At 49.5% G+C, this 20,000-nt stretch overlaps 1 protein-coding gene across 3 annotated transcripts in view; it reads right to left on the bottom strand.

The window, feature by feature from the left end:
• Nucleotides 1–20,000, bottom strand: part of CCDC25 (coiled-coil domain containing 25) — a 120,999-nt gene that overhangs the window by 97,105 nt on the left and 3,894 nt on the right. Inside the window, exon 1 of one of the 3 annotated variants that reach the window (XM_068104955.2) lies at nt 11,883–11,958. The exons of the other annotated variants lie outside the window; for them this stretch is intronic. The gene's annotated coding sequence lies outside the window, so the exon portion shown is untranslated. Of the gene's footprint in view, nt 1–11,882; nt 11,959–20,000 lie in introns of those variants that run through there. 3 annotated transcript variants of the gene reach the window in all.

Genomic DNA, 20,000 nt, shown 5'->3' with positions numbered 1-20,000 from the left:
CCGGAGCTTTGAAATAATCGTAACGCCCTTGGCTGGCGTTATAGCCTTTATGGACTCCTTCTGCTTCAAAATCGTACATATCGTAGAAGGAGTACGATCGTACTGCCTCGCCAAGTCGACAACACGCACACCTCACCTGGCATGCTCTTCTCCTCTGCTTAATAAAACCAGTTTATTTCTTTACATTCTCTTGTATTATGTACAGTATATACGAGGTCGTGCTTGTTTATACATTATTTGTTATTTATAAAGTACATTTTTGTTATTTAAAAGCACCTAACAAAAAAAATTGGTGTTTTTTTTTTTGAGGCTGGAACGGATTAATAGCATTTCAATGCATTTGAATGGGAAAATTTGCTTTGACTTACGAGCGATTTGGCTTACGAGCTCCGTCACGGAACGGATTAAACTCGTAAGCCGAGGTACCACTGTATACATATATAATTATATATATATATACATATATATATATATATATATATATATATATATATATATATAATTATATATATATATATATATATATATATATATCTATATATAATTATATATATATATATATATATATATATCTATATAATTATATATATATATATATATAGAGATATATATATATATATATATATATATATATATATATATATATATATATATATATATATATGTCAGCCATTAGGGTTTAAACCCCATGACTCAATTGAGTATAACATCTGAAATTATCTGGAAACTGATTTGAACTCAGCTGCAGGCAGAGGCGAGTGGACAAAAAGTGGTTTCGAGGCTCGACGTGCAGGGTGGATCCTTAGCCTAGTAAATTAGTCCTTGAATGAATGTGCCAAACAGTAGATAAAATGCTCTCGACCCACGTACAGGAAAAGATGTCATCCAAACGCCTCCTTCACAAAGGGAATAATTAATTATATATCTTCGTAGTGTTTAGTATGTCTCCTAAACCAAGGACGTATCCAATCTTCATCTACCATTTAGCCTAGTGTATAAGAATATTTACTTCGGCCTGCGCTCGGGTCTGATATGTTTAGATAGATAGCCAAAAAAAGCGTAGCCTATCATTATGCTTACATCTTGTTGTCTAAATTTGACCTTCTATAGGACGGGACAATGGGAGGTGTTGTCCTTATTGCCCAGTAGTGCTATGTCTTTAGCGCAGATTCTTGTCTAATATTTTGCTATAAATGAAATGCCTTTCCACTTATTTTTCAGCGAGTGTCTTGAGGAATTGTCCGCTGCGTGTAGGCGGTACATTCTCAAGCCTCGCTCCACACGTGTGTATATAATCGATTTTATTAAACATTGTTGGTCTTCTTCCTCTGATTCTTCTTCTTCTTCCTTCCCTTGAGGTCTTCGATCTCGACATATATATATATATATATGTATATATATATATATCTATATATATATATATATATATATATATACATACATACATACATATACATATATATATATATATATATATATATATATATATATATATATATATATATATATATATATATATATATATATATATATATATATATATACATACATACATATATACATACATATATATATATATATATATATATATTGTTGCGGATATGGGATTTGCATCCATCCATATCCGCTTGTAAATATTCCCCTATTTCCTCAATACTTCCCAGCTATCCCCAATCCCCCATTCCCTAGTCCCATTTTCTGTAAACAACACTCTGTAGACCCGACCTCCCCCTATTTCCCCCATTAAATGTCGTGCCCAGGTTCACCGCATCTCATGTAAGACAACTACAGGACATCTTGCTAGTTATTCTTAGTCTATGTCAGTTAAGGACTCGTTTCCATTAATTCTGACCCTTCGTTGCACCAGAATGTGATTGTATGGCACCGTTAGGAAGTTTAGGACCTCCCAATACCTCCCCGCAGCTCATCCTCACAGTTCAACAACAACAACAACAACAACAACAACAACAACAACGAGTGCAGGAAGTGCGCGTCCTCACTCCGGCTTGGTTGGTAGGGGGTGTTGGGAGGGCACCAGGCCTTCCCAACGAGCCGCCATCAAACATGTGCTCGACGGGGTTACCAAATAGGGGCTTCCTGTCAGCTCCTCGTCAAGGGCGGAGCCCGGTAACCCCCGCACCCAATGGAAGCGGCGGACCGGCCCCAGTGGGGCGGAACCAACCAGCCGAGGGCGTGTCACTCCCCGCTGAGCATGAGCAGTGAGGGGGAGGTGACGTCAGATGCGCGCTGAGCTTGGAGAAAGAAAGACGTCCCCTCCGAGCGCTGTGACACCTCCCCGCATCTTCTGGACCGTGCTTTATCCTGTCCCCGAGCCAAGGTGCACCTTGTGCTATCGACCTACCTGTCCCTTCCTGCCATCAATCCCTGTGTAAGTCTGCCTTGTTCCGTTTGTCTGTGGTCTGTCTGGGGTAAGATAAGATGGTAATTAAGTGCCCATCTCTTCTGTGTCTTTACCTCACTGCCTTGTAATCTACCCCTTTTCTCCACCACTGTAATTATACCCTCCTCCGGAGGTCTTGAGAACTGTACCCCTTGCGTCGTTTCCTCTTTCCCAGTCGTCGTGTCCTTTCTATCATTGATTTGGCATAGCGCGATTTGGCCAACGTCTGGGTGAATCGGGTGAGTTGGGGAAGAATCGGGGGAACTGTTCGGTCGCGGTAATACCAACCGCTCGGTAAATAACATCTTGAACCGCGTCCTCAACAATTGGTGTCAGGAGTGGGATACGGACCCGAAGCGCACTTAACGCGCTCAAAATTACAAGTCACCGAAATTTGATTTTGTTTTACAAAAACAACCCGAATTTTGAAAGTCGCGCTATGGGAGATCAAGACGGCTGGGTTCCGGTAGAGGAGAGTGAGGCAGGGTCGATCCAGGACCAAATTGAGGGACATGAGGAGAGCGAAGCAGTGAGGGCGGCAGGTTCGCAAAATGGCGTCCTCGCGCACGAGGCTACGGGCGCGCAAAATGGCGCCTCGCAGATGGCTACGGCGACCGTGCCCGCGACCGTAGCAGCGCCGCTGGTGGATTTGAACCTTTTTTTTATACAAATGAAGGCCCTTATGGTCAAGAATGGCGAAGAAATGGAAAGCAGAATGATGGGAGTAATGAGGGACGGAGCGAGGGCTGATAGTGAGCGATTGGGGAGCGAAATGGGGGGCAAAATGGGAGAAATGGGGGAACGGCTAGAAGCTAAATTAGAGGGGTTAGACAATGGGATAGAAGGGGTGAAACATGGGTTAAAGGGGGTAGAAAACAGAATGGCCGCTCAAGAGAATCAAATAGAAGGGGTGAAACATGGGTTAACGGGGGTAGAAAACAGAATGGCCGCTCAAGAGAATCAAATGGAAGGGATGAAAAAGGGGTTAGAGGGGTTAGAAAACAGTATGGAAGGCAAATTGAGGGACATGAGGAACCAAGCGGAAAGGGAAGTTAAACAAATGGGGCAGCAGATAGAGGGGGTCAGAATGGGGGTAGAAACTAAATTGGATGCTCACAGAGAGGAAATGGAGCAGATGAGGGTGGCATCTGGGCAGGAGATGCAAGTGATGGGAGAGGAGATCAGAAGAGGTGTGAGTGAGGAGGTCGGAGGAGTGCGCGAGGAGGTGAGGCACTGTAAGGAGCGCATGGAGAAGGAGGTGAGAAAGGGGACTGTAAAATTGCAAGGTGGTATAGAGGAGTTGACGCTGGGAGTAGAACAGCTGACAGTGGGACAAAAGGAGTTGGGGGACCAGGTAAAGAAGAACACAGCGGTAATAGAGGGTTTAAAATCAACACAGAAGGAGATGAAAAAGGACGTAGGGGTAACTAAAAAAGAGTGTCAGACGGTACATGAGGACCTGACGAGGAAAATGAACAAGGTGGTAGAGGTGATGGAGGTTAAAGAGCGGGAGGTGCGGGAGCACATAGAAAAAAAGAAGGTGGAGTTAGAGGAAGAACTTAAGGGGGCGCACGAGGAGATGAAGGAGGTGAAGCAGAAATTAGAAGAAGTGGAAGAAGGGGTGAGCAAAATTAAGAAGCGACGGAGAGAGGATAAGAAAGAGATAAAAGAGGAAGTAAAATAATTGGTCCAAAGTCTGTGTTCGGATCGTGATGATGTGCTCATTAACCGGATGAGGGATTCGCAGGTGATGGAGGAGAAGCGAAGAGAAAGAGGACCCGGTGTAAGTGGTGACCAATATGGTCATGCGTATGACGCGCCAGGTGATTTAATAAGCTTGGGGGTCGAGATGGACCCGGATGTTCATGAGAGGCCACGAGTGAGGTGTATGGCTGGTCCGGAGTGTATAGAACGAGGGTGCGAGCAAGAGGGTCCGGTGATGGGAGAGGTGCGAGGTGTGAGTGAGCAAGGTTGTGGTGGTATGGAATGGGTAGCGGGTTGCGGAAGCGTGACCCATGCATCGACACCAACAGGGGTAGTTTTTAGAGGGACAGGGGAGGCACGGGAGCCCCTTGGGGGTAATGTACTGTGGGGGCCCGGCCGGTTCGGCCCCGCACTGACCCCGCAAGGGGCGACGCACGGGGTCCGGCAGGCGGGCAACGACTCACATACGAGGTGGTCCCACAAGGTCCCACTCGCGCCGTATGACGGTGGGTAAGGGTGGCATCCCTGCCACCCTTCCCATGATGGGGGGCAAATGCACTAGTTTTATGGGGTTGATGGCAGTGAAAACTAGCCCGGGTGGGTTAGGATATAATGATAGGGACTAGAGGTGACTATAGGTGACAAGATTTAAGTAAGAAACTTGGTACCTGTAGTGGGGACGTAGTAGCTTAGTGTTTGATAATGACGTGGGAGCGCTGAGTGTAAGGGAAGACGGAGGAGTGCGAGTTTTAGAAGGGAGTAGACAGAGCAGATGATGCAGTGTGAATGGAAGTGCTGGTGAGCAGCTTCAAATGAGGCATCGGTGAGGCAATGCTCCGAGGTGTGTGTGAGTGTACAAGTGATGAATGAGAGAGCATTGCGGATGAGTGTCATGGTGAGTAGTGAGTGTTGTGGATCAGCGCGAATGCGCTTGGGGGAGAGAAGGGTGCAGGCGGCACCAAGTATGAGAGCACAGGTGTGCAAGTACAGGTGTGTGGAATATATGGAGCAGAGAATGAGTGGTGTGGAGAGAGTTGGAGTAAGTGGTACGGAGTGGTGTGCGTGGTGCGAAGGTGTGGATGGGGGAAGAGTGGACCCCCATCACGGATACCCGGGGCGGGTAGTGTAAGTGTTAAGTAGAGGGTATAGGTAAATTGTGGTTGGATATTGGCATCTGTGGTGCGGGTGTAAGAATGATGATTGGATGGGTGCATTAGTGTTGTGGAAATGGCTGGGCGTGTAGCCTGTTAGTGTGTGTAGTTGGTTTGGGCACTCCACCACTGTGAGGATGTCGGCCAGGTGAGGCCGCAGGTGGGCTCTGGGAGCCGGTAGTAGTTGTTGTGGATGGGGCCCGAGGATCCGGAGGACGGACCCGGGTAGCCCAGTGCCAGAGGGCACCGAGGGGTGACAGAGCCAGGAGGGGCCTTCCCCAGTTAGTTAGGTTAGGGTGAGGAGCTAGGTAAGCTCGGGTGGCAACTGCAGTGGTGGAGGTATGCAGGTGGGTAGACCTGCTGGGAGAGCTACACGCCCCAGCCCAGAAATTGTGCAAGGGCACCGGGCGATGAATCGGGGGAGTGAGACCCCAAATTGAGAAGCACCACAGTTTGGTCAATGGGAATTGGTTTTTAGAACCCATAGTGTAAGTTGGCCAATGGATTGGCAGGGAAAGACCCCGGGTAATGTAAAGTTGTTAAAGTCATTTAGGAAATAGTTAGGATTGATGAACGTGTCACACCATACGCAGCCACTTACCTGAGGTGATGCTGATGACTCCACACCTGTGTTTTCTTTGTTTTGTGTTGCAGGAAAGGAGAATTGCTGTTTGGATTTGTGAGACGCATCACGACGTGGATGAGACATTGGGGTGATTCCATCTCTCCCTCCTTAGGAGGGACTGATGATGAATTGGTGATGGCAGATTTTGATGAGAGTTGGAAATGGCAAATTTGATTGGTTAGGAGGGAGAGAAGACGAATTTGGTTTATGGGAGGAACGGGGAAGACAGTAGGGACGTTGTTGATGTGTAAAGTAGATGTTTATGGGTAGTGTTGTGTTTTGTGGATACAGTAAGGGGTAAGGGAGGAGCAATGTAGGTTACCTGGTGTGGGGGGGGGGGGCGTACGGTAGGAACGTACCCGTCTCACCTGGTTCCCATGTGCCCCAGTGTGCATTACCTTGTATTGCGTGCACTTTTGCGCCCTTACCACCTTACTCACTTATCTTCTTTTGTCTCCCACCTCCGAGGATCTGGCTTTGGGGCAGAGAGAGAGGGGAGAGAGGTGCTGGCTCCGCAGTTGTGGGCCTGTACTTCCGCTGCTTGCTGCCTGGATCGATACACCATATGGACCGCAATTTTTGTGGCCGCCCACAATGGACCGCAGTTCTTTTGCGGTCAAGCACCACCCGTTGATGGACCTCTGGGTCAACGTGGCACCTATGCCATACAGGTGAACCACTTTTAGTTGGCCCCCCTGACGGCCACAATTCAGAAATGGACGCGGTTGGCACCTTTCTTTATTTTTAAAGAAGCCAGAAGGCCAAGTGCACTCCATGAAGGCAAGACCAGCGGCAGAACATCGGCCGGCTGCGACACCACCGGTGACCATGGACACTTGATAGTGCATTGTTATTGAACACTTTATTGGTGCACCGGATGGTGCTGACTGTGCATTATGGGGTGGTGCTTTTGGTGCTTGGACGGGGTGCTCTGCACATTATTAAAGGCCGTAGGGCCACAGGGCACTCGTGGGTTGGTGTATCGATGCTGGCATGCGTGCTCTCCCTATGCATAACATCTGCATGTGTTCCTCAAAGAACAGGTCCTGGATCGTAGTGTGAATATCAGTGTTGTATAAATAATGCTCCCTACCGGCTGTATGTTTAGTTTGAGGATGCTTTCCGCGATTCGGTTATCCTGTGGGTGTGTTTCTGTTAGGAGAAGGGTGCAACGTCGCAGGGGGACATATTTACTCATTTGTGAACATCTGTAAAACTGTCGCACTCAGGGTTGAGTTAATAGTAGAGGGAACTACATCTGAGTGCCACACTAAAGTAGGTAAAAATTTATCGGGTCGGGCCGCCCCGAGGTAGATAAGGGTGCAGTGTTGCGGATATGGGATTTGCATCCATCCATATCCGCTTGTAAATATTCCCCTATTTCCTCAATACTTCCCAACTATCCCCAATCCCCCATTCCCTAGTCCCATTTTCTGTAAACAACACTCTGTAGACCCGACCTCCCCCTATTTCCCCCATTAAATGTCGTGCCCAGGTTCACCGCATCTCATGTAAGACAACTATAGGACATCTTGCTAGTTATTCTAAGTCTATGTCAGTTAAGGACTCGTTTCCATTAATTCTGACCCTTCGTTGCACCAGAATGTGATTGTATGGCATCGTTAGGAAGTTTAGGACCTCCAAATACCTCCCCGCAGCTCTTCCTCACAGTTCAACAACAACAACAACAACAACAACAACAACGAGCGCAGGAAGTGCGCGTCCTCACTCCGGCTTGGTTGGTAGGGGGTGTTGGGAGGGCACCAGGCCTTCCCAACGAGCCGCCATCAAACATGTGCTCGACGGGGTTACCAAATAGGGGCTCCCTGTCAGCTCCTCGTCAAGGGCGGAGCCCGGTAACCCCCGCACCCAATGGAAGCGGCGGACCGGCCCCAGTGGGGCGGAACCAACCAGCCGAGGGCGTGTCACTCCCCGCTGAGCATGAGCAGTGAGGGGGAGGTGACGTCAGATGCGCGCTGAGCTTGGAGAAAGAAAGACGTCCCCTCCGAGCGCTGTGACACCTCCCCGCATCTTCTGGACCGTGCTTTATCCTGTCCCCGAGCCAAGGTGCACCTTGTGCTATCGACCTACCTGTCCCTTCCTGCCATCAATCCCTGTGTAAGTCTGCCTTGTTCCGTTTGTCTTTGGTCTGTCTGGGATAAGATAAGACGGTAATGAAGTGCCCATCTCTTCTGTGTCTTTACCTCACTGCCTTGTAATCTACCCCTTTTCTCCACCACTGTTATTATACCCTCCTCCGGAGGTCTTGAGAACTGTACCCCTTGCGTCGTTTCCTCTTTCCCAGTCGTCGTGTCCTTTCTATCATTGATTTGGCATAGCGCGATTTGCCCAACGACTGGGTGAATCGGGTGAGTTGGGGAAGAATCGGGGGAACTGTTCGGTCGCGGTAATACCAACCGCTCGGTAAATAACATCTTTAACCGCGTCCGCAACAATATATATATATATATATATATATATATATATATATATATATATATATATATATATACATACACACAGTACATATATCTATATATATAAAACACAGTGTGTGTGTGTGTGTGTGTGTGTGTGTGTGTGTGTGTGTGTGTGTGTGTGTGTGTGTGTGATGTTACCGATAGACTCCTAAACGGAGAGGCTTACGTGCTTGATATTTGGCATAGACATGGCCATTGAGCGTGGGACGAACATGGCCGAACTCAAAATATTTGACGATCCATATTTTTTATTCATATTTACCTCAGCGCATTTCAGCGCACGGAATCAACGGAATCAGAGCAGGTGGGCGCTGATTCGCTCAGAGCGATCACGTGACACTATGACGCTATGAACGCTATGACGCTATGAACGATATGACGCTATGACGCTATGACGCTATGAAAAAAAAAATCGCTATGACGCTATGAACGATATGACGCTATGACCGCTATGACAAAAAAAATCGCTATGACGCTATGAAACGCTATGAACGATATGACGCTATGAAAAAAAAAATCGCTATGACGCTATGAAACGCTATAAACGTTATGACGCTATGAAAAAAAAAAATCGCTCGCTTTGCCAAGGGGCTCGCTCCCGTGGGAATCCCACGGGTATGGACGTGTGTGACATTTGGACATCTTGATTTAGATGCTGCACATTAAATTTTACAAAATGGTTAAAATGGTGTAATGAACACAATTTATTTATTTCACAGAATATGTGACCCCTCACTCCTCTCCACCCTCACGCCTCTCCAATGCCACTCCTCCTCACACTCCTCTCCAATGCCACTCCTCCTCACACTCCTCTCCAATGCCACTCCTCCTCACACTCCTCTCCAATGCCACTCCTCCTCACACTCCTCTCCATTGCCACTCCTCCTCACACTCCTCTCCAATACCTCCTCACACTCCTCTCCAATACCTCCTCACACTCCTCTCCAATACCTCCTCACACTCCTCTCCAATACCTCCTCACACTCCTCTCCAATACCTCCTCACACTCCTCTCCAACACCTCCTCACACTCCTCTCCAACACCTCCTCACACTCCTCTCCAACACCTCCTCACACTCCTCTCCAACACCTCCTCACACTCCTCTCCAACCCCCGTCACACTCCTCGCCAACCCCTCCTCACACTCCTCGCCAACCCCTCCTCACACTCCTCGCCAACCCCTCACACTCCTCTCCAACCTATATATATACATATATACCCTATATATATACCCTATATATAAATATATATATATATATATATAAATATATATATATATATATATATATATATATATATATATATATATATATATATATATATATATATATATATATATATATAATATATATATACATACACATTGTTATGGATTCGGGGGTCGGCTCTCCCCTTATCAAGGGGAGGGGGGTTATCAAGTGGGAGGGGGGTTGATAAGGGGAGAGCCGACCCCCGACTCCGCAACAATATATTGTCACGCAACTCCGATTAACATAAAACCAGAGTTGCGGATGCCGATTACGAGGCTTTAACTCGCGAGGCGGAAGCTCAATGGCGGATTCCAAAATCAACACCTAAAACCCTCAAGCGCGCGGAATGGAGGGGAACGGCGAGAGCCCCGCAGCTTTATCTATTAAGATCAAACACCCGGTAAACTGCGTTCAGATATATGTACAAAAATAATATAAGGGTTTATTCAAATGAAAAAGGCATGACAGGAAAATGCGCGCCGATAATAAATATCCTAATCGGGATCCCGCACACCAGACCTCAAATACAAAACGGGGGAATATGAATTAACAAAGAAACACGTCTTTTGTGTCAAAATGTACGCGGATGCGGCCTTATCTTGACTTTGCCATCTTGGTGGCTGCCATCCAACACCGCTCCGTCCGGCCCGATCGCACACCACGAGGTCCCACGCTCCAAGTCCCACAAGGCCTCTCAGCACCGAGCACCACGCACCAAGCACCGATCACCACGAGGTCGACAGCAGGACAGCGAGCTCCACTCGGGCTACACCTCAGCCCAACTCGGGTCGGGATCTCTGAACGACTCGACCGGGTGGCTCAAAACAACTCCCTATGGCTCAACTGCCAACTCTGCGAACTGCGAACTGCCAACGCAACTCGGGCTCTCTCTCTCCTCGTGCTGAACTCAGGATCTCAACTCGACTCAGGTGCACACGAACTCTTGACTCAGACCTCACTCAACGTGCTGAACTCTCTACTCAATTGCCGAAAATGGCGTCCGGCCCTCGGTAATATCTCTGGCGATGACGTCAGCATTGGCACACTCCTCAGCCAATCAGATCCTCCCCCGGCTCGCCGGCTCGTCCAGGGGCACGCCCACTGCGCCACTCACTCCCGTCCCCTATTCCTTGGGTTAGAGCACGTGCTAGGCGAGGTGGGTAGGCCTCTCGGAGGTGTAAATGGTGGCGGCTAATTGGGGGGGTTTTCCAGCCTGATTTCTTCCTCAGTCATGTCAGGGGGGAAAGGCGTCATTTAGTGTTGTACTAAAGGTCCTAACTAATGTTTATGTGGTCTGCAGTGCCATAATGGACAAAGGTTTGACGACTAGGTGAGACATGCAAGGGCTCTACTGATTAACCCCTGCACTAACTATCACCCGAATCTCCTGGTAGATTCACAATTATACGTCTTAACCCGACAAACGCCTACACATGAAGAACTTATTACAGGTAGATTCCCTATCGCGACAGTCAAATACCTACCTATACAGATCTACCTAGCTCTAGATATTGCTTTACCCCCAGACATAACACAGCCCCCCACCGGGAACCGTAGCTCCTGCTAGGTTCACTGCAGGCGCTACCATTCCAGCCTTAACACTTACTGTCTCACACTTACTTAGCCTATGAAATAAATCAGGAGTGCTGTGGGAAGTCAGTCGGACTACCTACCTACACTTCCTTAACATGCTAAACCCCTTAACCATCATGCAATCAAATATGTACATTGATCTTCATTCCATCGCTCCTGTGGTGGGAGGAACAAACAGCACTCAACACTAACTTAACCACAAACTTAGCCACTGACAAAAATTCAAAACTCTAACCTTTGTACATACCCCGGTCCCCCGGTGGATGCCACAAGACACAACCTTACCTGCGGGGCCATCCCAATGCACCCCCTAAATTTCCACGGGCGCTGTCCAGATATTGCAGGTAAGTGACATGGCTCGGTGGATTTCGCCCACATTCATTCAACACAAACCCCTTATCCACGCATTCTCATTCCAAAACTCATGATTACACAAAAATCAACAAAGCGCTTATTCAATTCACCCCCCTGCAGGACCATGACATCGATGTCATATCATGTGTGTGCATTCCTCAACTAGGCAGTGGGGAGGTACCGCACAAAAAGCTGGTGGGGGTGCTTCAGGCTGTGGTGCCCGCAGTCCCAAAACAAGTCAACCGACTTACAAGTTCATTGCTCCCCCCCACCCCCCTTTACCTCTTGGGCCCGTGACAGCCCAACAGCCCCTTTCCGCCGTTACCTCGCCGGTGACCGTCTCTACACACACCAGGCTCCTCCGCGGCCTCCTGCTTCAGCGCAGCAACACGGGTCACCGGGGGACTTCCTCACCCCGCGGCGCCCAACCAGACCCTCCACCGACGAGCTCCAATTTCCAGATACCACCGGCTGCCAGGGGTAATTGCCGCAGAGGGGGGTCGCAGGCATCGCTCCCCAGAGCTTGATCCGTACCTGCGGACACACACACACCTTCCCCACCCACAAGACCCCAAAACACACATCCTCCCGTGCTGCCATTCAATTCTCAACAAAACACGGCACAATTCCATAGATGGTACAAAAGATGTTTCAAAGTTTGCCATGGCCTGCCACATGTGAAATCCCCAATTCACATTTACACCATTACACATTTCCATTTCCAAACTCAATAATCACCACTCGCTCATATTTCTCCAACCTCACGACCACATAGAAACACACGCCACCCACAAGACACTGTGTGGCCCCCATTCCTTCCCCTCACCGGTCATATCATCACTCTCACCCACCTCCCAAATCCAAATTACATGTCCCTCAAAATTTCCACAAGCAAGTCCTGAAGCCTGGGACAGTACACATCAACACTCCCCTCAAGTGCAGGTAGTTACCGGTTGGTCAGGTCCAAAGTGCAATCCACCCTTCACATTCCCAAATATTCTCATTGGGCCAACCAAATTTCTCCAAATTTCTCTTTTGTCCCCACTGTACTGGCAGGTATGTGGATCCACATCCAACGGTGATCATCACTACACAATTACCAGTGGCCACGATAGCTCTGCACCTCTACCATGCAAGGGTCATCGGGACAAGGTGAGCAGTCAAAAGGCCAACATGGCCCATGAGTGTCCATAAGGGTGCGACCCACCATCCATCCTTCGGCCCCCCTGCGAGGACCACAGCTGCACCAGCCCCAGCTGGTCAACGTGGTGAGCACCTGCTGCCAAAAACACACTACCGCACACACAACCTCGGCCCTGGGGGAGACGGTCGCAGTGCGTGGCACACCCCTCACGTCACCTACGCCGCCCTCTCGTCCCCCAGTCCACAGAACCGCAGCCCCCATGCTCACCCACACTTGACCACACCAAGGTCCAGTCAACAGCCATGCTCCACCGGGAGACCCACCCAGAAGACATGGTCCACACCCCTCGGACACCCATAGCACCACATTGACCCTCAGACCACACCACTACATCCCCATAACCCTGCGTCCCAAATATCAGCACAGTTGCCCCCGCAACCAGTTGAAAGCTGTGTCTTGCTGCCCTATTAATTTTATCACAGCCTCCAACACTTTGGTCTACACACCTGGATCAATAATGGCGTCACTGTACAGTGTCCACCATTTCTCCTCACAAAATTCACCCTTAAATTTGCATCTAAACCACAGATTGCCCATGCCAAACATTTTTCACATTTCACTAACCTCACCAAAGAAAGATGCTTTGCCATACACATGCCAGCCGAGCATGGCCCATATGCTCGGCTCGTTACACATCTCAAATTCACCAACCCCATGGCTCTCTTCCCAACCCGAGAGTCCATAAATCATAACGGAGCATCTGTGGAAGGTCACTCTCACACCATCACGTTCCACAGATGCCCCAATGGTTGTCCGGCAGGCTGTCTCATTCCTAATCCATTCGGTTCGACCCGCGTCCATAGACGAAACACCATGCCAGGTCACCACATGCTGGCTGTCCCAGAATCTCAGGAGGAGGGTGCCAGGCCGCATGCCCGGGTGGTCACTACATCAGGCCCAAGCTGGCCGTCCGCGGTGCCACCACCGAAGCGCGACCCACAACACCTCCCCCTAGTGGTCCTCAATATCTGCTATCCCAGGCTTGAGAGACCACCTCGGACCCCTCTGAAGGTCTTAACCCCCACCAGGGTCCGGTGACCCTGTCGGCCCGAGCCACTCGCCCGGACGGCGCCCCGACGGACAAGGGACGCCACACTCCACCAGACCCCCCGTGGGGCCCAGGTCGTACCATTCCCCCCATGGCTGGACCCCACGTCCAAATCTCGCCAGCACAGCTCCCCAGCTGGCTGGAATCCCAAAATTTTGAAAGGGGCAACTTTTCCCCGAGGCCATCACCCATGACCTCGCCATGTCCAAATCACGCAGCCCAGGTGGGGACCAACTCTCCCCATGGCTGCGCCAAATCAATTTCCCATTTAAATGTAATTTTCTTTTTTCTTTTAAAATTTCTCACCACCTGTGCCAAACCACAGCTGCAGGTAACAACTCCCTCGGGTTGTTTTGCCCCTCCCTGCAGCTGGTCCACATTCCCTACGGGGACCAAATCGTCGGAGGCTCTATCTCCCGATCCTTCAATGTCCGAATCCAGCCAGGAGCCAACACACTCCCCCAACTAGTTGTCCAATTTTGGAGCCTCCGTTTCCAAATCGTAGTGTACGGTGAGCGTCCCCTTGGTCATTCCAACCACCTCCTCGGACCAACTCACCTCTTCCCCCAAACTCCTTTGGGCCTGAACAAGCTCTACCTCCATGGGACTGTCCCAGGTCCCCAGCCGCTGAATCAAAATAATAATCATCATCATCATCATAACAAATCATTTCTGGCCCCGCCAGGTCTTCATCAATGTCCCCAATAAATACCCGGTCCGGCTCCCTTGCACGGACCCCCAAAAACTCTACCCCCTCTTGCTCCGCACCACCGCCCTGGTGCTGCAAGGATTCCAATTCATCCCCCGGTTGGGGTATTGTGACATCCACCCGGTCCCGACAAACAACCAGGCCACCAGGTGGGAAACATTCCATATTACAATTTGCACATTCTACGCTCACCTGTGCGCATTCCCCGTTTACCTGTGGACACTCCACGTTTACCTGCAGGCATTCCCGATCTACCTATACACATGCCGTTCCCACTGCAATTCCAAATTTTGCCATTCCCGGCTCCTGAGCCCCGTGTGAATCATTCTTTTGTTCTTTCTTGATCTCATTCGTTTGCTCACATGGGGTTTCCGTTTCTTTAATCTGGGCCTTCTTTCGTTCACTACCTCCTCTCATGATCACCCTCATTTCTTCATGATGGACATCCATTTTGTTATTCATTTCTCCCATCTCATCACTCAATCCCCCAATTTGATTTCCCAATCGCTCACCCTGAGCCTCCATTTTGTTTTTCATTTCTTCCATCTCCTTACTCATTCCCTCCATTTTATTTTCCAACCGCTCACCCACTCGTTCACGATCAGCCCTCATTTGCTTTCCCAATCGCTCCATAATTTGCATTAAGGCCTGGGTGTCTATGGGGGCCGACCCACTTGTTCCTGGCTCCCCAGTAGGGGAGGGGGATAAGTTGGTGCTCGGGACGGGGGAGGTCCCAAGGCTCACCTCCACATCTAATTCCCCTATTTCCAGCTCACTCCCTACGCTGACGGAAGCCCCGCTGCGTACCTCCATCTCGTCAATCTCCGACATCCACCTTCCGGAAGATTGTTTCCCGCGCGCGTATTTATTTTAATTCCAGAAACACAATTTAAATTTGTCGAAGACGCGATATCGCGCTCCGTATGTCCAATCGACTATCAAATTTCTCCGCCTCGACTATAAAAAAATTTGCGTTTGAACGTCGGGCGCGATGTACACCCGACCGTGTCGATGTCTCGCCGCGGACAAAAAAAATTTGTCCGACGGGTTCGAATCCCACTCCTGACACCAAATATCACGCAACTCCGATTAACACCAGAGTTGCGGATGCCAATTACGAGGCTTTAACTCCCGAGGCGGAAGCTCAATAGCGGATTCCAAAATCAACACCTAAAACCCTCAAGCGCGCGGAATAGAGGGGAATGGCGAGAGCCCCGCAGCCTTATCTATTAAAATCAAACTCCCAGTAAACTGCATTCAGATATATGCACAAAAATAATATAAGGGTTTATTCAAATGAAAAAGGCAGGACAGGAAAATGCACGCCGATAAAAAATATCCTGAACGGGATCCCGCACACCAGGCCTCAAATACAAAACGGGGGAATATGAATTAACAAAGAAACACGTCTTTTGTGTCAAAATGTACGCAGATGCGGCCTTATCTTGTCTTTGCCGTCTTGGTGGCTGCCATCCAACACCGTTCCGTCCGGCCCGATCGCACACCACGAGGTCCCTCGCTCCAAGTCCCACAAGGCCTCTCAGCACCGAACACCACGCACCAAGCACCGATCACCACGAGGTCGACAGCAGGACAGCGAGCTCCACTCGGGCTACACCTCAGCCCAACTCGGGTCGGGATCTCTGAACGACTCGACAGGACTGCTCAAAACAACTCCCTATGGCTCAACTGCCAACTCTGCGAACTGCACACTGCGAACTGCCAACGCAACTAGGGCTCTCTCTCTCCTCGTGCTGAACTCAGGATCTCAACTTGACTCGGGTGCACACGAACTCTTGACTCAGACCTCACTCAACGTGCTGAACTCTCTACTCAACTGCCGAAAATAGCGTCCGGCCCTCGGTAATATCTCTGGCGATGACGTCAGCATTGGCGCACTCCTCAGCCAATCAGAGCCTCCCCCGGCTCGCCGGCTCGTCCAGGGGCACGCCCACTGCGCCACTCACTCCCGTCCCCTATTCCTTGGGTTATAGCACGTGCTAGGCGAGGTGGGTAGGCCTCTCGGAGGTGTAAATGGTGGCGGCCAATTGTGGCGGTGTTCCAGCCTGATTTCTTCCTTAGTCATGTCGGGGGGGGGGGGGGGGAGGCGTCATTTAGTGTTGTACTAAAGGTCCTAACTAATGTTTACCGTATTTTCTGGTGTATCAACCGCGGTTTTTTACCGATGGGAAAACCCTAAAAAAGGGGGTGCGGTTGATACACAGTAACAGAAAAATTTGTGCATTGAAAAACTGTCATATCAACGGGACGTAATCTTTATATTACTTTGGGGTTGCGGGGAAACAATGATGAATGATCGTCAATTACGTTACTAAGGTAGGTTCAACGCCGATTACTGCTGCCAGTCAAAATACAAGAAAGTTTGAAGTTTGTAATATTTGATTTTTCTATGCGTGTTTGTGAAAATGTGTACTTTCACTCGTCCTCTTTGAATGACAGGTCACATAGTGAAGAGAGTGTGCTAAATAAAGACAGGAGAAGACTGCTAATTTTCAGAAGTTCGTGATCAAGTTCCGCAAGCAGCACGACTATCCCCTAAGCCGCATCGGCAACGCAGATCAGACGCCGCTGACCTTCGATGTGCCTCGAGGGACCACCATCTCGGCCAAAGGTGACAAGTCGGTGTCCATCACTACAACGGGTCATGAGAAAGATCGTTTTACGGTTATGCTAGCGTGCACCACTGATGGGGGAAAGCTGCCGCCGTATATCATCTTCAAGAGGAAGACGCCACCAAAGGATAAATTTCCTCCGGGTGTAATCATTCGTGCCCAGGCCAAGGGGTGGATGGACCAAGCGCTGGTAGATGACTGGCTCCGAGTTGGTGGGCTTTCGCGGCGACTGAGCATGCTCGTCCTCGACGCCTTCCATTGTCACAAGACAGAGGAGACCAAGTCAACGCTGAGGGGGCTCAACACTGATCTGGTGATGATCCCGGGTGGCATGACGTCGCTGCTGCAGCCGCTAGACGTTTCAGTCAACAAGCCGTTCAAAGACGGTCTACGGCGCTGTTGGTCGGAGTGGATGCTGTCGGGGGACAAGACCTTCACCAAGACTGGGAGGATGAGGAAGGTGGATCTCCCGACGATCTGTAGCCGGATACTGAAGGTCTGGGTGGAGTTTCCGGCAGCCATCATCGAGCGGGCCTTCAAGTGCTGCATATCTAATGCCCATGATGGCACTCAAGATGACATCATCTGGGAGGATGAAGTGGCAGTGACCGATGATGGAGAAGAGGATAACGACGACGATGATCTCGCCTACCCAGACTCGGATGATGATCTTCGTAATGTCTTCCCTGAAGAAACAGATGACGAGGACTTCTTCGGATTTTAGAGCCTAAACCCAACGGCCCTTTTCCGACGATGGAGAAGAGGATAATGACGACGAGGATCTCGCCTACCCCGACTCGGATTGGACTGAAGAAACGGATGACGAGGACTTCTTCGGATTTTAAGCCCCTGTCACACATAGGCGGATTTGTCGGCGACTACTGGCGACTGAAAAAATCGGCACCACCCGCCGACAATCGTAATGAAACCGTAATGGACGGTCTTCTGTAGTCGTAGTTATCCTCCCCAGGTCTGCTGCAGTCGGCAAGAGCTGCAAAGGGGCCAAATATTTTTTTAAATGTTTAAAAACGGCGCGCTCAGTCGTTCTCAAAAAAAATCCGCCATGCTGTCGTGATGGAACCGCCATGCTGTCGTCGGTATCCGTAATAAGACCATAAAGCGGCCGCAACCCAGTCGCTCATAGTCTTCCGCAATCGCCCCAGCATCGCCCCACCCACTAGCACGGCAGAGATGCGAATGCCATACGGCCTTCCTGCGGCATCTTCCCGACTACGGGCCGACACTGTTGCGGCTGCATATCGACTACAGAATAACTGTCACATCTCCCCTGCGGCTATGGGAGACTGACGACGACAGCAGTAGGACTAGTGGCGGCCGAGTTACGGCCATTGGTGACAGAGCTACGACTGCCTGGCGACTGCATAACGACATACCACGATTTTCTGGCCAGGTATAAATAGGGGTGGACATTTCAGCTCACTGCAGTATGTTCTATGGTCAAGGTCTACCAAGGGTCTCTCTACCAACATCTATCATGGATGATGAACATAGGATGAAGCTGGTCCTTCTGAATGACTTGGCAGCACTGGACCAAGATATTGCTGTGAATGACCTACTGCTGGCTCACGCTGAGGAGCAGCATCAAGAAAGAGGACAACGGAGGGAGAGAAGACATTGGGTGAGGCCGTGGCTGCTGCGACGACCAGCTCTAGGGCAGTATGAGCAGCTCATGGTAGAGCTCAGGGGCGAAGACGTGCAGGGCTACAATAACTTCACCAGGATGGAGCCAGCTCCCCTGACTGGATGGACTCCCCTGCCAGCTCCATTCCATGGCAAGACAGGATGGTGTGAGGGTCTCCGTGGAGTGAGGTCCTGTGGTGCTGACAAGGATATGGCTTTATTGTTTGGACTTGGGACTTTTGGGAACTTTATTTTTGGGACTTTGGTCCTTTGGAAACTTTATTTATGGGACTTGGGACCAGTGGAAATAATTTGTTGGACTTTATTTCCATTCTCTCTCCCTGCAGAAAAGTTTGATTATTACATTACAATGATACATCTTTATCAACTTTCTTATTGTACATCAAACATCTTTATGCTTCATGTCATACATCATTGAAATGAATAAAGTGAAATGTAAAATAGAGAAATAAAGTTTTTTTTTTTAAATGCAAAATAGAAACACTAACGGCAGCTTTAGCCGTCTGATGAGTGCCTGTAGCGAGGACGAAAGTGATTTTTGAAATTTATATTTAATACAAACAAATTTATTTGTTCATATTAAATACAAATTTGTTCATAGCACAAGTATCCAATAATGAATCACAATGTTCATAGCACAAGTATCCAATAGCACAGCACAAGTATCCAATAGCATGATGACTACAGCTTCAAATACACAAAACTGTACCCTGTCTACGAGCAAAGAGCGTTGTGTGAATCGTCTCCAATCGTCGGCGGTCTTATTGCAGTCTTGCGGACGTCGCAGTAAACCGCCATCCGGGCCCAATGCAGTCGCCGCGATCAGCCATCAGTCGTAATCTAGCCGCCAGACTGTCGCCACGCTGCCGCCGTGCATCCGCAATGCAGTCGTCGTCGATCTTCAACAGTCGCCATCCCACTCGGGGCGAGGTCAGTGCTTCGTCGCAATGCAGTCGCAATGTGGCCGCCTGCAGTCGCCATACTGCCGCCTGACCATATTTGACCACCCAAAATCGCCAGTAGTCGCCGAAAAATCTTGATCGCCGGCAGTCGCCAGTAGTCGCCAAAATATCCGCCTATGTGTGACAGGGGCTTTAGAGACTAAACCCAACGGCCCTTTTCAGGGCCCCACATTGGCAAGAGCCAAAACCCAACGGCCCTTTTCAGGGCCCCACATTGGCAAGAAA

This window comes from Myxine glutinosa, chromosome 8 (assembly GCF_964187855.1).
Source record: "Myxine glutinosa chromosome 8, kmMyxGlut1.1, whole genome shotgun sequence".
In the NCBI taxonomy this organism is placed as follows: domain Eukaryota; kingdom Metazoa; phylum Chordata; class Myxini; order Myxiniformes; family Myxinidae; genus Myxine; species Myxine glutinosa.
Note: the sequence above shows the minus strand (reverse complement) of the source record. Positions and strands in the feature narration are given on the sequence as shown.